Raw genomic sequence first — 17,924 nt, forward strand, 5'->3', positions numbered from 1 at the left:
ATCTTTACAGGTGGATTCTTATTCAGCAAGAATCAAACTGTAACCTGTTACCTGTACTAGGAAGTAAGGGGAGATGCATAGGTATTACAAGGTACATCTGACAAAGGCATGTTCCAAAAATGATAGATTACTTTTACAATTAGTCAAACTATGATAGATTCCATCTCTGTGATTATGTGAATTTTAAAGAAAATGGGTCTCTCAATAAGCTAGAAAGGGCAGTTTTAAAGTGGATTTTTCCTTTTTATGTGACATTCACTGCATATCATAAAATTGAGACAAATACTTGTCACTTAAATCTATGTAGGTACATAAAAATCAACTATAAAATTTTACTGGCATGCCATGATCTTCAAAGGAATTAAGAGTCTGAACTCCATTTTCTGTATATGTGGGAAAATGTAATATACCAATTCTTCCGACCATGTTTATGACATGTTGCATTCTATATATCTTTCCTAGACAAAAGCTTGTAAACCCTAAGATGATGGACCAGGTATAGCAGGCCAAACCGAGAGAAGAATTCTTAAAGTGCTCCATTGTTTTCCCGTCTGAATTGAACTGTCCCCAACCAAACACTATTCCTGATCTGAGTGGAGAAGACTAGAGTGCAAATATACTGGGTGCAGATCAAATCCCAACAGCAGCTGATTCTTCTGGGACAGAAGCATACTGCTTCATGCCTTAGGGAATTCCACAAATTCCTAATTTTTTTCCTGAGCTTATTTATGACCTCCATGAGTGCTAGATAGCCTCCTTCATGTCCCCAGAGGCGGGCAGCTTGATCCTGTTCATGATACTATCTGTTCCAAGTCCCCGCCAAAGGACAAGAGCCATGTTGACCGTCTTGCACGTTTGGCAACATCTCTAAACACTGTTGTGCACTTCTAGGCATTCCGGTTAAACTTTGTAAAACTGCAATTGCTCTGATAGCTCATTTTCATTACAGCTGAGAGATTAGAGGGAACATTTGTTTCTTGGATGAATTTCTTTAACAAATAAGTATTTTGACCAGATACTGCCTTGAAGTCTGATAAAGGAGAATGTCAATCTGCAGGCTGGGCTGAGGTGGGAAGGAAGGCCTACTTTAGGAGTCTCTGCTTATGTCACCATCTTATTCAGCTCCTCAGATTCCGTGCTGGGAAAGAAATGTTTAAATTTTGTTAAAATTCAAATTGGAGCTCAAGGAGAAAAGCCTATGCATTAACATACATACAGCAAGACAAATATTTCATGAAGTTAAAGGAATTCATATTGAAGTACCTTTCATTTTAGGGTTGAAATGTTCTTCAATTCTTAGTTTCAAATTCTTATATATTTTACTGAATGCAAAAAAGGACAGAGAACACAGATGAATGAGAATTTATTTGTAAATCCTATGTGACTTTATTTTAGAACTATAGCTAGATTTTGCTAGAGAAAATTAAAACGTTATTCCCATACAGTTTTGCTTACAAAAACATAACCATGTAATGTCTTAGAGATTTTAAAAAATTGCTGTAGTAACCGTTTCCCTTTTGCATTTTCTAAGCATTGATTTTTCCAGTAGAGCTCAAACTGAAGTGGGTATATTAGCAATTTCTATAATTTATTTACTTAAACATATCTATGTATCCCAATGTGTAATCGATTGTGTTACTACTATTCCAAAATAAACATTTCTTTGCTAAATTTTGCATCAAGGGCTATAAGAAAAATATAATATATTGGTTTTACATTACCAACTATCAAAAATATCATTCAATTGTTTCTTGGCTTTGTAATGGTATACTTTAATTCAATGAGTAAGTCAGAAATTAAAGCTATTTTCTATTGAAATTAAAGTAAGCAAAGGATAATTTGCATATATATATTTGCTTCTTTGGGGGTAAAATTCTTAGTGAAGCTATTTAACATAATGGAGAAAGAAGACTTTTCATCTTCTATTCTGTGTGTGTGTGAACTATAAAGGATTCTTGTACTTTTAATTTGCAAACCTTTTTATCTTATAAAATACAGAATCATCTCAAAATTATTTTATGCTTTATGAAAAAAATCAGAGAATAAGCAATGATTCACAAGTAAATACAGAACAGAGTTTTAAATAGTTCTTGAGAGGTACACTGTGATTTTATTCTCCATCCTAAGGGATGTGTGGCCTTGCGTATTATTCTGTACTTTCAACATTGAGTTCTTTGAACATTCTCAAGTAGATTCCATATTTCCTTTGTAGAAGATCTATCTACAAAATAAAAGGACAAAAAGCAAACTTACTAATGTTTGAAGAATTGAGAGTCAAAGTAGTAAAGTAACTAAAGTCTCACACTAATTTATATAATTTCTGGCCTTAAGAACAGGTCTATAGGCTTCAAATTTGTGTTCTTTCTTGAAACAAATAGTTTGCTGCCAAAGTAATCTGGAGGCTTCTGTTAAAATAGCATTGGATTAGCAATCCTAGAGATTTGTTCACATAGAACTTATTAAGAGCCAAAGAAAAGAAGAAAAAAATGTAATGATTCCAAAAATTTGCAATCATTATTTTAAAATCAGTATTTGTTTTGCTAATTTCCCCATAGAGTTTATACACACTTAGATTAATCAGTTATCTGCTGCCTTCACTTCTACTATCAGGCTATGAAGAAAAATCACATAACCTCACAAATTCATTTAACTTTAAAACTCATGGCCCGCAACTTCAACCAGACTTTCACATCTGCCTAACAATCGTTCTGGTTTTCTTTATCAACTCTATTTTCTACTTTTCATAAACAATATTGAAAACTCCCAGCCTATCACCTTTCTCAACATTATCAGAAGAGATTCTCAAAAATTATGGGAGATATTAGGGATATTAGAAAGATTTTGGGTTTCTAGCATGATATGAGGGCTCAAACCATTTTTATTTGAATGTTACAATATAAAATGCCCTCAGAAGTTTGGAGGCCTCTGAGACAGCCTAACAGCTAACAACTGGGTAACACTGACATGTCAGATAGATATATCCCTGTCTCATTCTCCTCCTTATTTTCATCACTGTAAAAAAAGTAAAAATGAAGTTCTTATAATCATTAAAATAAGGTCAATTATCTTACAACCTTGGAGGTGGGATTATTACTCAATCATTCAACAAATATTAAGTGCCTACTACTATGATTCATGTGAAATTTCTCAGTCATAAAGAGTTTTATTTTCACTATAGGAGAAAAAATGGAGTCCTCAGGTTTTATTATATAACTCAAATATTTCTATCCAATATTCTTTTTTTCTTGGTAAGAGAAATGCACAGAGTTAACATCATTGAACTGGGTGGGAGCTCTGTTTCTCTTCTCTGGGTGGCTAGTTTTTCAAGAAAGCATCTCCAACCAATTTTCCCTACTTTAATTACTGTCTCAATGGGTTATATATGTGGTGAAACTAGATCCTATCCTAGCTACACAGGGTAAGGCTGGAGACTATTATTAAAGTCATATATAAAAAATTACTACAGCAATTTTTTAAATGTCTAAGACATTACATGGTTAAATAAACATATATGAACATATGTCGCCTCTGAGATAGTGCTCATAAACTCATCCAACAGAGGTGTCCAGGGTAAGGAGTGTCAAACCAACTTGACTGAATCCTCTTACAAAGCTGAAAGACAGGATGGAGCTCTCAGCTCAACCTGTTTCTCCAAAGAACTGCAAGCAACTCTCCCAATATGTTTATATATAGATGGTTGCACTGCTGGGACTACTATATATTTCTATGTGGTTGGTGGAGCAGATTTTTGTTCTTGCAAAAACTTCTACTACTATAATAAATAAACACGACTCTCTCTTTTGCCCAGTGTTGAGAAAACTGACCAGCAGTTAGGTCAATTAATTATTAACAAATTAATTATTAATTGACCATATGGTAGATAAATTGATTAATTAGTAATTTCTGTTATACAAAATATATATAATAAAGGCAATTTCTACTTTTTTGAAGCCCTGTCACCTCATACTGATTCAATCCCACCCGTGTACCTTCTAAGCAAAAATGTTAAATGAAGGAAATTTTGATGTGGGATAATCACCTTGACAAAATTCAAAAACCTCAATTATCAAAGTTAGACTTGTTTTCCTCCCATATATTATAAAAATTAAATTACATATTTTACACATTGCATTTGTTTAGATAACTTGTAACTCACGAGAAGATCCCAATCATTGAGCTAATCAGAAGCAAGTTCATGAGGAAAAGAGGGGACTTTAGACCATGTTCATCACTGAGATGGGACTTGCAGAGGTTAGGTAGGTGGGCATTCCTTCCAATGACAGGCTGATTGGTGTTAATGACGACCACAAGGTGGATGAAGCATCAGAAGCCACTCCAAAGACAAGTCATAGGTCTGGATCCCACCAGTGAGACTTGTGCAAAGATGGAGCCAGGCGGGTAGGCAATAGTTGGACTGGGAGCTGCCTACCGAAACAAGTAGACTCCTGAGGAGAATCAGGAGTAGGATACTAATACATGCAGGGGTGAGCTGTGTGGTCAGAAAGGGTAAATCCCCAAGGAAGCAGAAAAGTTTTGGTGATGCCACAGCCACCCTTTTGGGAAGGAATAATAATTACTTTCTTGTGTTTCTTGAGAAAACAGTAATTGTAACAAGATTTACTGATAGAGAGATAAAGTATAGTATGCGTCCTTTACAATGTGACTTTGAAGTTCCTCACATCAAGAGCTAGACTCCATTTTTCCCTTCTCCTAAATCTTGGCTGGCCCTGTAACCTGTTTTGGTCAGTAGAATGCAGCAGAAGCGATGATGTGCCAGATCCAAGCTGAGGCCGCAAAGGCTTTGCTCACTTCTGTTCATTGTCATGGAACCCTGAGCAGTCACTGTGAGCACAAGCTCAGGCTATCCTCCTGGCTGATGAGAGAACACATGGAACCAAGATGAGCCGCCCCAGCTGAGGCCATTCTAGACTAACCAGCCCCCAGCTGACCTGGCAGCTGATTGCAGACACAAGCTCAACTGAGCCCAGCCCATATTAATGATGAGCAGGATTATGAGCTAAAAAATAAAAAATGGTTATCATTTTAAGCTACTAAATTTTGTGATTTTTTTTTAACATGGCAAAAGCTAACTGATGGAGAAATAATTGGTTCCTAGAATTGAGGTGCTGCCATGACAAAAATCTAAAATAAGTGTAATTGGCAGTGAGCTCTGAGCAGAGGCTGGAAAAATGGCAAACAAACTCTTAGCAAATGTTGGGAAAAAATAAAGCAAATTGTTATTGGAGGTTAGAAAAAATGGTGATCTGTGTTTTTTAGAATAATTGGCAAAAGTGTTGCCGACAGGAACTTGAAAGATGGCAAATGTATATAATTAACTTTTGATTTTGGCTAAAGAGATCTCCACAGAATGTTGAAATGTCAGCTGGTTGGTCCTAGCTGCATATAGGTACAGGAAGAAAGAAATGGACTAAATAAAGAACTGGCCAGTTTGCAAGAATTTTGAGGGAATACAAGAGGGGACAGAATTTTCTGGGATGTAAAGTAAAATTGTTTCTTATTTTCAGTCTTCTCAGCCAGTAAAAATTCCCAAAGTAAAATGAGGTCTGAGGAGAAAGCTCCATCCAAGAATGTAGCTCCACAACGTTTTCTTAAGAAATCTGAAAGAATTAATATGTTGTCAAATAGACTCTCAAATAGACAAAACTGCTCCTCAGATTCTTAGGAGCATGGCCTCACAGAAGCCCACTCCCAAAGTGACAGTAAATAAACCTATACGGAGAGGCGTGTCTTGAAAACAATCACAGTTATGGCTTTTCAACAAATGGAATGGACACAAATCAAATGCACAGTAAGCCCACAATGATTTGGAGGAAACTGTATGTGTAAAAATGACATCAACCTAGATCAAAAGAGAATGATTTTACTCAAATTGCAAAAAGGCCTCTGGGCTCCCAACTTTCTACAATCAGGAAGCTGGCTGAGAAAAATTTTCAAAGGGCTAGGGAAGAAAACTGAAAAAGAAAGATATCCTAGAGGGCAGAGCCAGAAGCCCAGAGGGTAGAGCCAAGATCCATGAGAAACAAACTGGGAAACCACTGCCAAGGAGCATAACCTTGTCTTAATCAGAGTATATTTGTTATCCCAAGGTAAGGGAGCCTGACAACATTTTCCCACCTGGATTTTAATATTGCTATGGACCAATTACTGCTATGTACCTACCACTTTTTTCTCTTTTAGAATGGTAGTATTTACTGAAGTTGTCTATCCTTGTATCAACAGTATATGTTGGATGTTTGTGGAACACATAATTTTTTCATTTCATGAGTCTCTTGATCAAGGAAATCCACATATGATGAGCTTCATCTGGACTTGACATAGATAATTACATTCTAGAACTTTAACCCTGATGCCATAGTTCCATGGCATGACTTTTAGGGATCCTTGAATTAGGAAGAGTATATTTTCTGTGGTGAAGAATGTTAAAATTGTAGTCAGAAGGCAGACTGTGGTAGATTCCAAAGTTGGTCATAATCTGTCATTCCTCCTTGTATCTATGTTCTTTGTAATGTGACTATGGAGTTTTTCTCTTTAAGAGATGGACTCTATTTCCCATTGTCTTGACTCTGGGCTGGCCTTGAGACTTGCTTTGGTCAACAGAAGGAAGTAGAAGTGATGATGCACCACTTAAAAGCCTAGGCCTCAGGCAAGCTCAAGTTTTCCACTTGTTCTCTTGGAACCCGCCCAGCCACCAGGTAATTCTTTACCCAGGACCTCGTTCTGGAGGATGAGAAACCACATGGAACAACAATGAACCATCACAGATGAGGCCATTCTAGACTAGGTAGCTCTAGCCAACCAGGCAGCTGACTACAGATACATGCCTGAAGCTGGATGAGTCCAGAAAAACCATCTAGCTAAGCCCATCCCTAATTGTTGACCCATAAAATCACGATCTAAATAAACGACTGTTATTTTAAGCCACTTGATTTTGAGGTGGTTTGACACACAATGAGACCTAACTTTGTGCATGTTTCTTAACTTTTCTCAGCTTCTCTTGTTCACCCAGAAAATGGTGAGAAAGAGTACCTACCTGCTGCATTAAGCACTTAGGATAATACCATATATACAATAAAAGCTCAAATATCAGCTATTATCTTTATTGTGTTTCTAAGGAGGAAACAATGGGTCTTCATCAATATTATAAATACATCCTTATCATTTGTTGTGCACCTATTATCAGGCCACTGTGCTTGGCACTTCACCAACATTATCTTTAATCCTCACAAAAAAATTCTAAGTAATTATTTTGATTTCCTTTTTACAGATGAGAAAACCAAGTAATGAAGATGCTGAGTAACTACACTCAGATCTATGAACAAGTCAGTCACTAAGCTATGGTTTGAAAGCCATTCTGAATCTTTTTATTATACCATGACCTCTGTGGTAACAGACATATACTTCCCTAGACTTTGGCATTGGCCATGCGACTTGCTTTGGCCAATGATTAACAGATGTGACATGAGCAGAATCTTAAAATATTATTAGGCACTTATGCTTGTCCTCTTGTGCTTCTGTCATAGCCATGAGGAGAACAAACGCCAGGTAGCTGCTTCCCCTTCAGTTAGGTACTCTAAATGAGACACATTGAGCAGAACTGCCCTTATTCACAGATGCAGAACAGTTATAGCCAATTCACAGGTGTATGGGTGAGAAATAAATGCTTAGTGTTGTTTGCCGTAGAGATTTTGTGATTGTATGTTACCTAGCAAAATCTGACTGATACAGCTTTCTGGAGTTTTGAAATGTTGCACAATACAGCAATAATAAAACACTTCATAGCATAAAATGTGCTGTAACCTGGTGGAGGTAGACAGAAGATAAGTGAATTTCAACCAGAAGGGCAAAAAACAGCCTTTCATATGTGAGATAAAATTATAGCTTCAAATTTGATCTATTCTACTTGGGAAATCTATGGATAGGGATCTTGTGTAAAGTTTAGATTTCTAGTTTTGAGTGATAAAATATGCTTATGCAGGGAGGGACTGACTCAGCAGGTCTGGGATGTTCAAACCCTGCACATTCCAAAGAAAGGTTTGGTCCTTGACTGGTTCCTGGGAGATAACGTCTAACCGTTTATAATACTCTGCCTCAAATGAGTGTCTCCATTTATCTGGGGTCTTGGGCCATGACAGATAATTTATGCTAACAATGTAATTTATGGTGGGGGTCTTAGGTCACATGGTATTAGTTTGACCTTTGGAGGGGCTGGAGTAACTAAAGTCAACCATATGGGCACTCCATGCCTACCTGACCAACCCCAAATAAAATCCTGGCCACCAAGTCTTGGGTGAGCTTCCTTGGTTAACAGTACCCATATGTGTTGTCACATATTGTTGCTGGAAGAATTAGGTGCTGTCTGTGAGACTCCATAAGGAAAGGCCAACTAGAAGCTTGCACCTAGTTTGTCTTGGACTCTCCCCTATGTGCCTTTCACTTTGCTAATTTTCACTTGTATCCTTTCACTGTAATAAACTATAACCAGGAGTATAACAGATTTTCTGAGTTCCATGAGCTCTTCTAGCAAATCATCGAGCCTGAGGGTGGTCTTTGGGACCCCTGACAACAATGTTATTGGCCTCATAAATTCTTGGAACTCAGATTACTTTCCAGGTAAAAAAAGAGAACAGAAAAATTATTGTGTAGGAATGGTTACTAAATCCCCAGGGAAGGGTGCTGCAACATCTCTAGGGAATCCCTCCAAGTATCCAAAACTGTCTTGGTAGCCAGGCCTTCCTTTTCTTTTAAAGTATTGGTTCTAAGGAAAGTATACTGCTGGATTAGATGAAGACTGTCCTGGGATTGGACAGCCTCTGGCATGACATTAGAGACATCTGGTTCTCTCTGTGAGTGCTGTGGAATCTGAGCAATCTAAACTTAGCTAACTCATTTCTTTACTCCCCTAAAATAAGAGCAATATTTGAATAGCGAGTGGATTATAAAGCACCTGATCATTCATTACTTTGATAGATAAGACAATTCAATGAAGAGAAAACTGAGTCACAGAGTCACATTATACATTGGGGATGAGGAGTAGGACAGATAACTTTCTTTCTGGAAAAAATCCAAAGTCTCTGGATCAAAGGTTGGAAGGGCTTATAAGTTGAAAATGAATGATTGTGGACTCAAAATTGGCTACTCTTCTAGAAAATAGAAGACTGAAAAGCAAGGTTCTCAAAATTATAATGGCATACTCATTTTCAACATAGAATTATACATATAGCAAAACTATCAAATAGTTGGAAAGCACAACATGTCAGAAACTACATGTGGCTCTTACAGCCTAAAATATTTACTCTCTGATCTTTTGCAGAAAGTTTGCCAATTCCTATTTTAGAAGAATATTGCTTGCCATGGGTGGGAGGGGCAATGGCTAGAATATAGCATGAGGGGGCTTCTAAGGTTCTAATGTTCTGTTTCTTGATATGAGAGCTAGTTATACTAGTGTGCCTAGTAAAAAATTCCTCCAGCTGTACACCTATGTATGTGCTTTTATATATATATATTACATCTCAACAAAAAGTTTGTGTGTGTAAACGCATTTGTGTGTGTGTGTCTATACACACATATATATTTTTTTATACCTCCACCATTATTTTAAACCACCTGCGTCTTTCACTTGGATTATTACAATAACTTTCCGTAGATTCTTGCCTCCCTAGAGTTGATTCTCCACACAGCACCAAGATAACTCAACAAATCTGTTCAAGAGATTCCTGTGGCTTCTTGTCTCTCTCCAAGTAAATTCTGAAGAGCTTGTTATGATACACAAGGTTCTATATGACTTATGTCCTCTCTCCTTCCCTGACCTCTTCTTCAGTTACTCTTCTTCTTGTTCATTTTAATCCAGTCTGAAGGTCCTCTTTGCTTATCCTTACAAACACCAAGCATAGCGTATTTCCACATTAGAGTCTTCGCATCTACCGCTCTTTCAACCTGGATTTCTCTCTCCCTAGATATTTTCATGGCTCACCCCCCACTCAAATGTCACTTTATCAAAGAGGACAAATAGGAAGAATGCTATTCCCCTGCACAGTTATACTCTTTCCCTTTACCCTGCTTTATTTTTTTTAATAGAATTTACGTCCACCATACATAAAATACATATTATATTTGTGCTTATCATCTGCCCCTCCCATTAGAATGCAAGCAGCATGATATTCGTGACTGTCAGTTTTGGTCACTGCTTACCTCAATACCAAGAATAGTGCCTGAGACATAGTAGGTGATGAATAAATACGTGTTTAATGAAGTATAAATTTGGATGTGATCATGGAATGAGGATCCCTATAAATAATAAGAAAGTTTGGAGGTCTTAATCTTATTTTTACTAGTCAGATATCTTGCCTCTGTAGCGCATAGGTCCCTCCTACATGTGGCTTCTGGAGAGCAGTGACCCTGTTTCAGACTTTGTTTCTGCCAATTTGTAGCTGAGTGAGCATGGTAAGTCTTAGTTTCCTAGGCTATAAATTGGAGCTATTGTGGCAGCTACATAATGATGTGGTTGGAAAAATCATATGAGCAAATCCATATAAATCACTTGGTTTACACTTGGCACAAGTAAGCACTAAATATATATTAACAGTTTATTATTACCACTATTAGAATTATACTAGTGCCCATAGGGTATTTGTGAATACTTTTACTCACAGCATTTGGGAAGGCCAGTGGAAGTTCTTCATATCCGGGGCTGGATAACTGAAAAATGTTATTGACTAATAAGTAGATTTAAGGTGGAAGATAATGAGGCAGAAAATACTGGCTTACACATTTATGTCCCAGGCTGAAGAGGTCAGGATAAAATAAACCAAGGTCAATTCTGGAGGAGGAGTGGGATTTAAGGGAAATGAAGAATAATAATTAGCAGAGATCAAAGATTTGAGGAGAGGAAGGAAGTAGAGAAGAAGTAGGTCAGCCAGGAAAAACAGACCTCAGCTATCAAGAGAGAAGGAATTAATAACAAGATGTTCAGAAAGCTGTCATCAACTACCAGCAGAACCAGACTGGGGTGAAAGGAAGAAGCTGAGCTGGCTAGGCAGAAAAGTTAAAATATTCCTTGGGAGACCAATTGAGTCGATATTTTGTTGATTACTTTTAAACACAGTTGCTCAGTACTTCTTACTTCTTCATCAACTCTGGGCAATGAGAAGGGAGGTAAAAAAAAAAAAAAAAAAGAGGGAAGAGGTGAGCTTCTCATACTTGTGACCAAGTTCTCTACTTAGTAGATTTTAGAATGATCTTAGTGTAATCCATTTTCCAAGCAAATTTACTGACAAAAGTTGGATTGAATAAAAATTCCAGTATGGATATAGATATACAAACCACGTATGTAGAATTCATAAATTTATTAATAATTTAACTTAATTGTTTTAGGGAGGTACAAAATTAATACATCTATCAGAGAACACCCAATTTTCTAAAATAATGTTATATTTGCCTAAATATTTCAAAAATTCTATCTTCTTTGAACTTATTAACATTTCAGGATAAAGTCAGTGCTGGAGAAAATTAAAGGGAAAAATCTTACTTTTAGTAAAACCAGGAAGAAAGATAAGAGCAATAAAAATTAAAATATTGTGAATTCATAGTGTGTGAGATGCCCTATAAAGTATACTTTAAAAAAATTCTGAGATAAATTTATGTTTCCTGCTGTCATGTAATAGATTCCACTTACATCGTAAAAAATATACCTCTTTAAATGTAAATATTTTGGGGGCCGGCCTGGTGGTATAGTGGTTAAATTCACACACTCTGCTTTGGTGGCCCGAGGTTTGCAGGTTCAGATCCCAGGCGCTGACTTAAACGCCACTGATCAAGCCATGCTGTGGCAGCATCCCATATAAAATAGAGGAAGATTGGCAACAGATGTTAGCTTAGGGCCAATCTTCCTCACCAAAAATAAATCAATAAATGTAAATATTTTTATATAAAGAGATATTATTTGAGAATCATAAATTCTGAATTCCCCAACTGTCATTCAGCTTTTGAATAATTTTAAATAAAAAGAGCCAATTATCTAATATGGAACTCACTTTCTTCTCAAAGTAATTTTCCATCCTATTAGTTTCATATCACAAGTGATACAGACATGCTTCAGACACTATATATCATTTCCCAGTGCAGTTTATAAAAACTCTAACAGAAATTATTCAAATCTTGGTTAATTTGTTACTTATTTGAAAGCTGGAATGCATTTTCCAGTTCAACCTCAGACTATGTTCTACACAAACTCCTTTCAAATTTACTTGATTTCACACACACAAAAAAAATTTGCAATTCTCTCTTCTAAAATAAAATGTGAATCTGAAGCTAGTGAATGCATCCATAAAAATTTGAGGATCTGTCCAAACAGATAACATCAAGTACAAAAACTACTGTTTCAGTTTTCCAACTGTGTTAGTGACTAATCTGTAGTGCATGTAACATTACATAAGCAGTAGTGTGATCTGTCCCATGTTTTTTCATATTCTGGAGATGGAATTTGATATTTACTCCATAACTCTTTCTTGAGACTATAACACTCTTTGTGTCTGCCTCTCTTTAACGCACCACACACACAACACACACACACACAGCTGTACGTACACTTAACTAATTATATTAAGGGGTATATCTGGAAAAAGGTCCATATTATACAAAGTTACAGATCAAAACCACCTTGACTGTCAATAACAAAAAAGCTTATATCAGCTTACCTGGATTTATCACCACTGGCTGCTATCACAAAACCCTTTCACAGATAACCGTTTTCTGAACACAAACAGCAGATTCATCAACCAAGACATCGTTAGTCCAAAATACATCTGAATAGATCTTACAAGAAAATCTCCAGCATAGTCAAGGGTTGTGACTCCCATATAGCACAGCAACTGATGATCGTCAGGGTTAGTGAGCAAAAGGTTGAAGTTTCTGCTTTTTTATCAGAAATACATGTACCTATCACACCAATACACTGTGAAGAAAACCAGAAAGAGTTCCACATGAGTTTGCCTTAATGATTTAAAATGCTACATAAAAATATACTTTAGCAAAGAATTTAACACTGTACTGTCTGATCTATTCATGTGAATTTGTACATTCTCAACTGAAGTTAAATCCAGCATTAATTCACTGGACCTGTTTTGTATAAAGATTAAAATTGTTTTTCAATTATATATAACACAACAGTTATTTACTGAGACCTTCAAAGTACATTCCCATTGTGAAGCATTATGGTATTTATAGGTATCATTTAAACATGATCCCTAATTATCTAATTGTTTCTATGAATATTTGGCTGTAAGTATTCATATGGATAAAAAGGAAGAAAATTTATGTATTAGCCTATCTGAATTAGATCAGGCTATAGGGAAATTCAAATGGTATTTATTTGTTGTCAACAACCAATAGAGTAGTTAGTTATTAGGTCTGTTTGTATTATACTCTTTGTTATTAAAATTTAGATAGTATTCTAGTTGCTAACATAGTCTCATTCCAATTGTTAGGCAAATGAGTTTCATGATATTTAACAGAGAAAGAGGATGCCCATTTGTTTTGTTGTTGTTGTTACTGTTCAAGGTGAACTTGACATGATATCTAAATAGGTTTAACCGGATGTGAAGATGATCAAAAATCTCCGATGAAAATGTCATACCTTATTTACATTAGTCATTACATACTCACTGGAGAGAATGGGATAATCCATCACACGTCTGCTAGGGAGTAATGAATGGAAAGAGAACTTCATCTCTACTGCTCATCACTAACCAATCAGGATTTCTCATGCATCCCACCCCATTTGTAAATGTATTATGACCTGTTCTGGGACATTAAGAACACCTATGTGCAAAAATACCGTTCCTTAACACTACCCTTTACTTCCCACTTGGTCATCTACAGTTTTACTATGTCAAATTCAAAACAAATAGTCATTCTTGCCATTTATCTTTAACGATTTATTCTGCTTTATGAGTTGTGAATTAAAACCTAGAGACCTTTACCTTAAAAAGTGTCACAGACTGCCCAGAAGCCCAAATCTTCACTCTAGACTTGAAGAAAAATGGGTACTTTGTTAGACACAATCCATAGGAAAAAAGAAATGCCTAAGTTTCTGGAATGATTCCAAGATAAAACCAAAAGTGGGAAGAACGGAAACAAATGAGAGAATATGATTTTGCTAGTTCTTAATAACTCTGAGGTTGTTAATTAGACACAATTTCTTTTCAGAGTTGTCAAACTGCTAAACCTAATTCCTGTTTAACATTTGATAAGCTCTCTTTTCTTCTGTGTGCAGTACTGAGTCTATTTGTGCAAAGACAATAGCTGACCCTCATTCTCCCTTGGAATTCTTCACTCTAATCTGGCTAAAATTCAAAGAAGGGAAGATAAGAGATTGCTGGAGACTAACATTATTATTCTCAAATTATTTCCTTTCTGCAGACCCCACTGGCAAAGCCAGTCAACAGTCACATTACTAAACCAATAGCAGCTTTTTTCTTCTCAGATTGTATATGTGCAGAAAAAAAAAAAAAGTGTCCTTAACACATGGAATTCTCCCCGCCAGCATATAAAAGGTACTAGGTAGCCTTGATACTTTCACATGGAAATATGTTTCAACAGGAACAGAGCCCTGCCAAGTGCCCTTGTGATCAGTCGAGGGTGGAAGTCAGCTATACCCCAAAAAAAGGGAAATAATATGTAAAAATAAAAAATCCAAAGTAATTAGAAAAGGTTTTCCATTAATAATGTACTTATTATTTGTATTCTTCCATTTGACAGTACCATGTTAGATCAATTGCTTAATTTTTTATCACAATATATTCCATGCTACATTTACCTTTCAGGAAAATGACATTGATATACTAGCCTCCTTGAGAATTAAGCTTCTGTAACTTTCATTTAAAGGTGTCTTGAGCTTTTACTTCTTAGTGTTTTATGACATGTCTTTAGTTTTTGTAATTTCACTTTGTCAAAACATTATGTATGTTATTATTCATACTGAAAGACAGGATATTATGAAGATAAAAATCTACCAAGGACTATCTACTAATCACTTTTGATATAGAAGATTTAAGGAATATTTAGACCACAAAGTAAACAAACCTACCTAAGGAATATTTCTATACATCAAAAAATATGGACAGTTTACATTTCTAGGAAATTAAACACAATTTGAGGTGGACTCAGCAGAAATTAATTTAGGGCCATAATAAAGATTTCATATCATAGCCATAATCACAGAAGGTAATAATAGTTGATAACCATGTTCAAGAATAAAAATAGATTCTGTGAATATAGGACTAAAATACTAACTAATAAATAAATAAACTTGAGAAAGATTATCCCTGTAACATCCACCACTGAATTTTTCACCTTACAATTGAGATGATATTTCATTGGGTTTGGAACACTCCACTTCAGTGGCCCAGGTTCGCAGGTTCAGATCCCAGACACAGACATACACCACCTGTCAGCCATGCTATGGCAGCGACCCACATACAAAATAGAGAAAGATTGGCACAGATGTTATCTCAGGGCTAATGTTCCTCACGCTAAAAAAGAGGAAGATTGGCAACAGATGTTAGCCCAGGGCGAATCTTCCACAGCAAAAAAAAAATCATAGAAGTACTTCGTAATTGAAGAAAGTTGTGAAGCAAAAAAAATAAATATTTCAGCAAATTTTATTAAGGATGATTCTGAGAGCATTCTGAAAGTAGTAAATATTTCTTTATAAAAATATGTAAAAATAAAATGTAAATTCATGGTAAAGATGGATTAATACTAAGGAAAGTTTTTCTCTTAAAGCCCTACCAGATAAATTCTTATTTTGAAGTGCTACCAAGATAATTTAAGATAGAAGTATTAGCAAATATTCCATATGTGATTTTCAGGGAGGAAAGCCATCCATCACAGCGTGTTAAGTCAATATTCTAACAGAGGAGACATACATAAAATTTATAGAAGGCTTCTACAGTACCCGAATCACGACAAATGAATTGCTATAACGTATCTGATTTTCAACTCGTCATAACCCCAGTGTTCATTCCTATTTTCTCTCTCAGGCAGGGAGCTGGCTCATAACCCATGCTTTTCACAACCACAAGTTCTTCTTTATCCCTAAATAACCGAATCCTCAAGAGAGCAGCAGACAGCGGGAGAAGACAATTTATTTAGAGAACTATTATGTGAGGAAGAAAACAAGTTGCCATTTCCAATTTGCAACATAATTAGGGAGACAATAGCCTCCTGACTGATGCTCTTTGTTCCCTCTGGATATTTATGTATGACAGTAATTGGAGTGTATTTTCCTGTTTCATTTCACATTGTCTAGAAAAGGGTTTCTCATGCTCCATGACTTTCTAGTCAAATTCAGAAGAAAACATCTTGCAGCTACTGCCCTGTGCCATGGCCACACATCACTGCCTTCTGGACACTGTCAGCTGCTGAAACTTCTCTTTTCAATTCTGCCATACAGCTGAGTTAACAGGATTATTAGAAGGAAAAGGTGGTGACATGGGAATTGGGTGATTGAAGGCTTTCTATCTACTATTGGGAACACTAGGAAAAAAGCCACTCTATTTTTTTTGAAAAATTGACATATATATTCCAAAATTCAATTGAATATAAATGTACATATATAAATATATCAAAGCATTTGGTCAACAATAACATCAAATGAAAGATAAGATTGTGGCATATTATATTTCCAAGGAGATCCTTTCAGGAGTGAAGGGGGACAGCTAACATCTTTCCCTATAGAAGCAGAGAAAAATCATTTTGCCTCATCCCTTGCCTATGGATTGTCCAGCTACTCATGTAGAAAAAGTTTCCATTGACTCTCATCACATTGTCCCAGTGATAAGCTGTGGGGCAAGGGGGACAGATGCACTTATTATTTACTATGAAGTAATTACTGAGAAATCTCACTGATTCAAAGTACCCCAGGTGCATAATACAAGACAAAGTTTTAAAAGATGAATATTAAAAATCCAATGTATATATTGAGCAACTTCTCTGACACAGTGATAAAATCTCACAACAAATTTATGAGATAGCTATTATTAGCCTCAATTTTTATAAACTAACATTGGAATTTAAAACAAGTATTTAGGGCCAGCTCCATGGCTTAGCGGTTAAGTGCGTGCGCTCTGCTGCTGGCGGCCCGGGGTTCGGATCCCGGGCGCGCACTGACGCACCGCTTCTCTGGGCATGCTGAGACCGCGTCCCACGTACAGCAACTAGAAGGATGTGAAACTATGATATACAACTATCTACTGGGGCTTTGGGGGAAAATAAATAAATAAATAAAAATTATAAAAAGAAAAACAAGTATTTAGGGCCGGCCCTGTGGCTTAGTGGTTAAGTGCGTGTGCTCCACTACTGGTGGCCCGGGTTCGGATCCCGGGCACACACCCATGCACCGCTTCTCTGGCCATGCTGAGGCTGCGTCCCACATACAGCAACTAGAAGGATGGGCAACTATGACATACAACTATCTACTGGGGCTTTGGGGAAAAAAAGGAGGAGGATTGGCAATAGATGTTAGCTCAGAGCCGGTCTTCCTCAGCAAAAAGAGGAGGATTGGCATGGATGTTAGGTCAGGGCTGATCTTCCTCACAAAAAAATGAATAAATAAAAAACAAGTATTTAAATCAAGTAACACAGCTATTAAGAACTAGATTGACAGGGACCAGCCCCATGGCATAGTGGTTAAGTTCGGCGTGCTCCACTTTGGTGGCCCAGGTTCAGTTCCTGGGCACGGACCTACACCACTCGTCAATGGCCATGTTATAGCAGTAACCCACATACAGATGTTAGCTCAGGGCGAATCTTCCTCAGAAAAAAAAAAAGAACTAGGGCTGGCCCCGTGGCTTAGCGGTTAAGTGCGCATGCTCCGCTGCTGGCGGCCCAGGTTTGGATCCCGGGCG

General features: G+C 36.7%; 1 pseudogene; it reads right to left on the reverse strand.

Moving 5' to 3' along the window:
• Positions 1–332: 332 nt before the first annotated feature.
• LOC131411061 (protein NipSnap homolog 2-like) overlaps positions 333–17,924 on the reverse strand; it is a 45,958-nt pseudogene continuing 28,366 nt past the window's right edge.

This window comes from Diceros bicornis, chromosome 10 (genome assembly GCF_020826845.1).
Source record: "Diceros bicornis minor isolate mBicDic1 chromosome 10, mDicBic1.mat.cur, whole genome shotgun sequence".
Taxonomy (NCBI): Eukaryota; Metazoa; Chordata; class Mammalia; order Perissodactyla; family Rhinocerotidae; genus Diceros; species Diceros bicornis.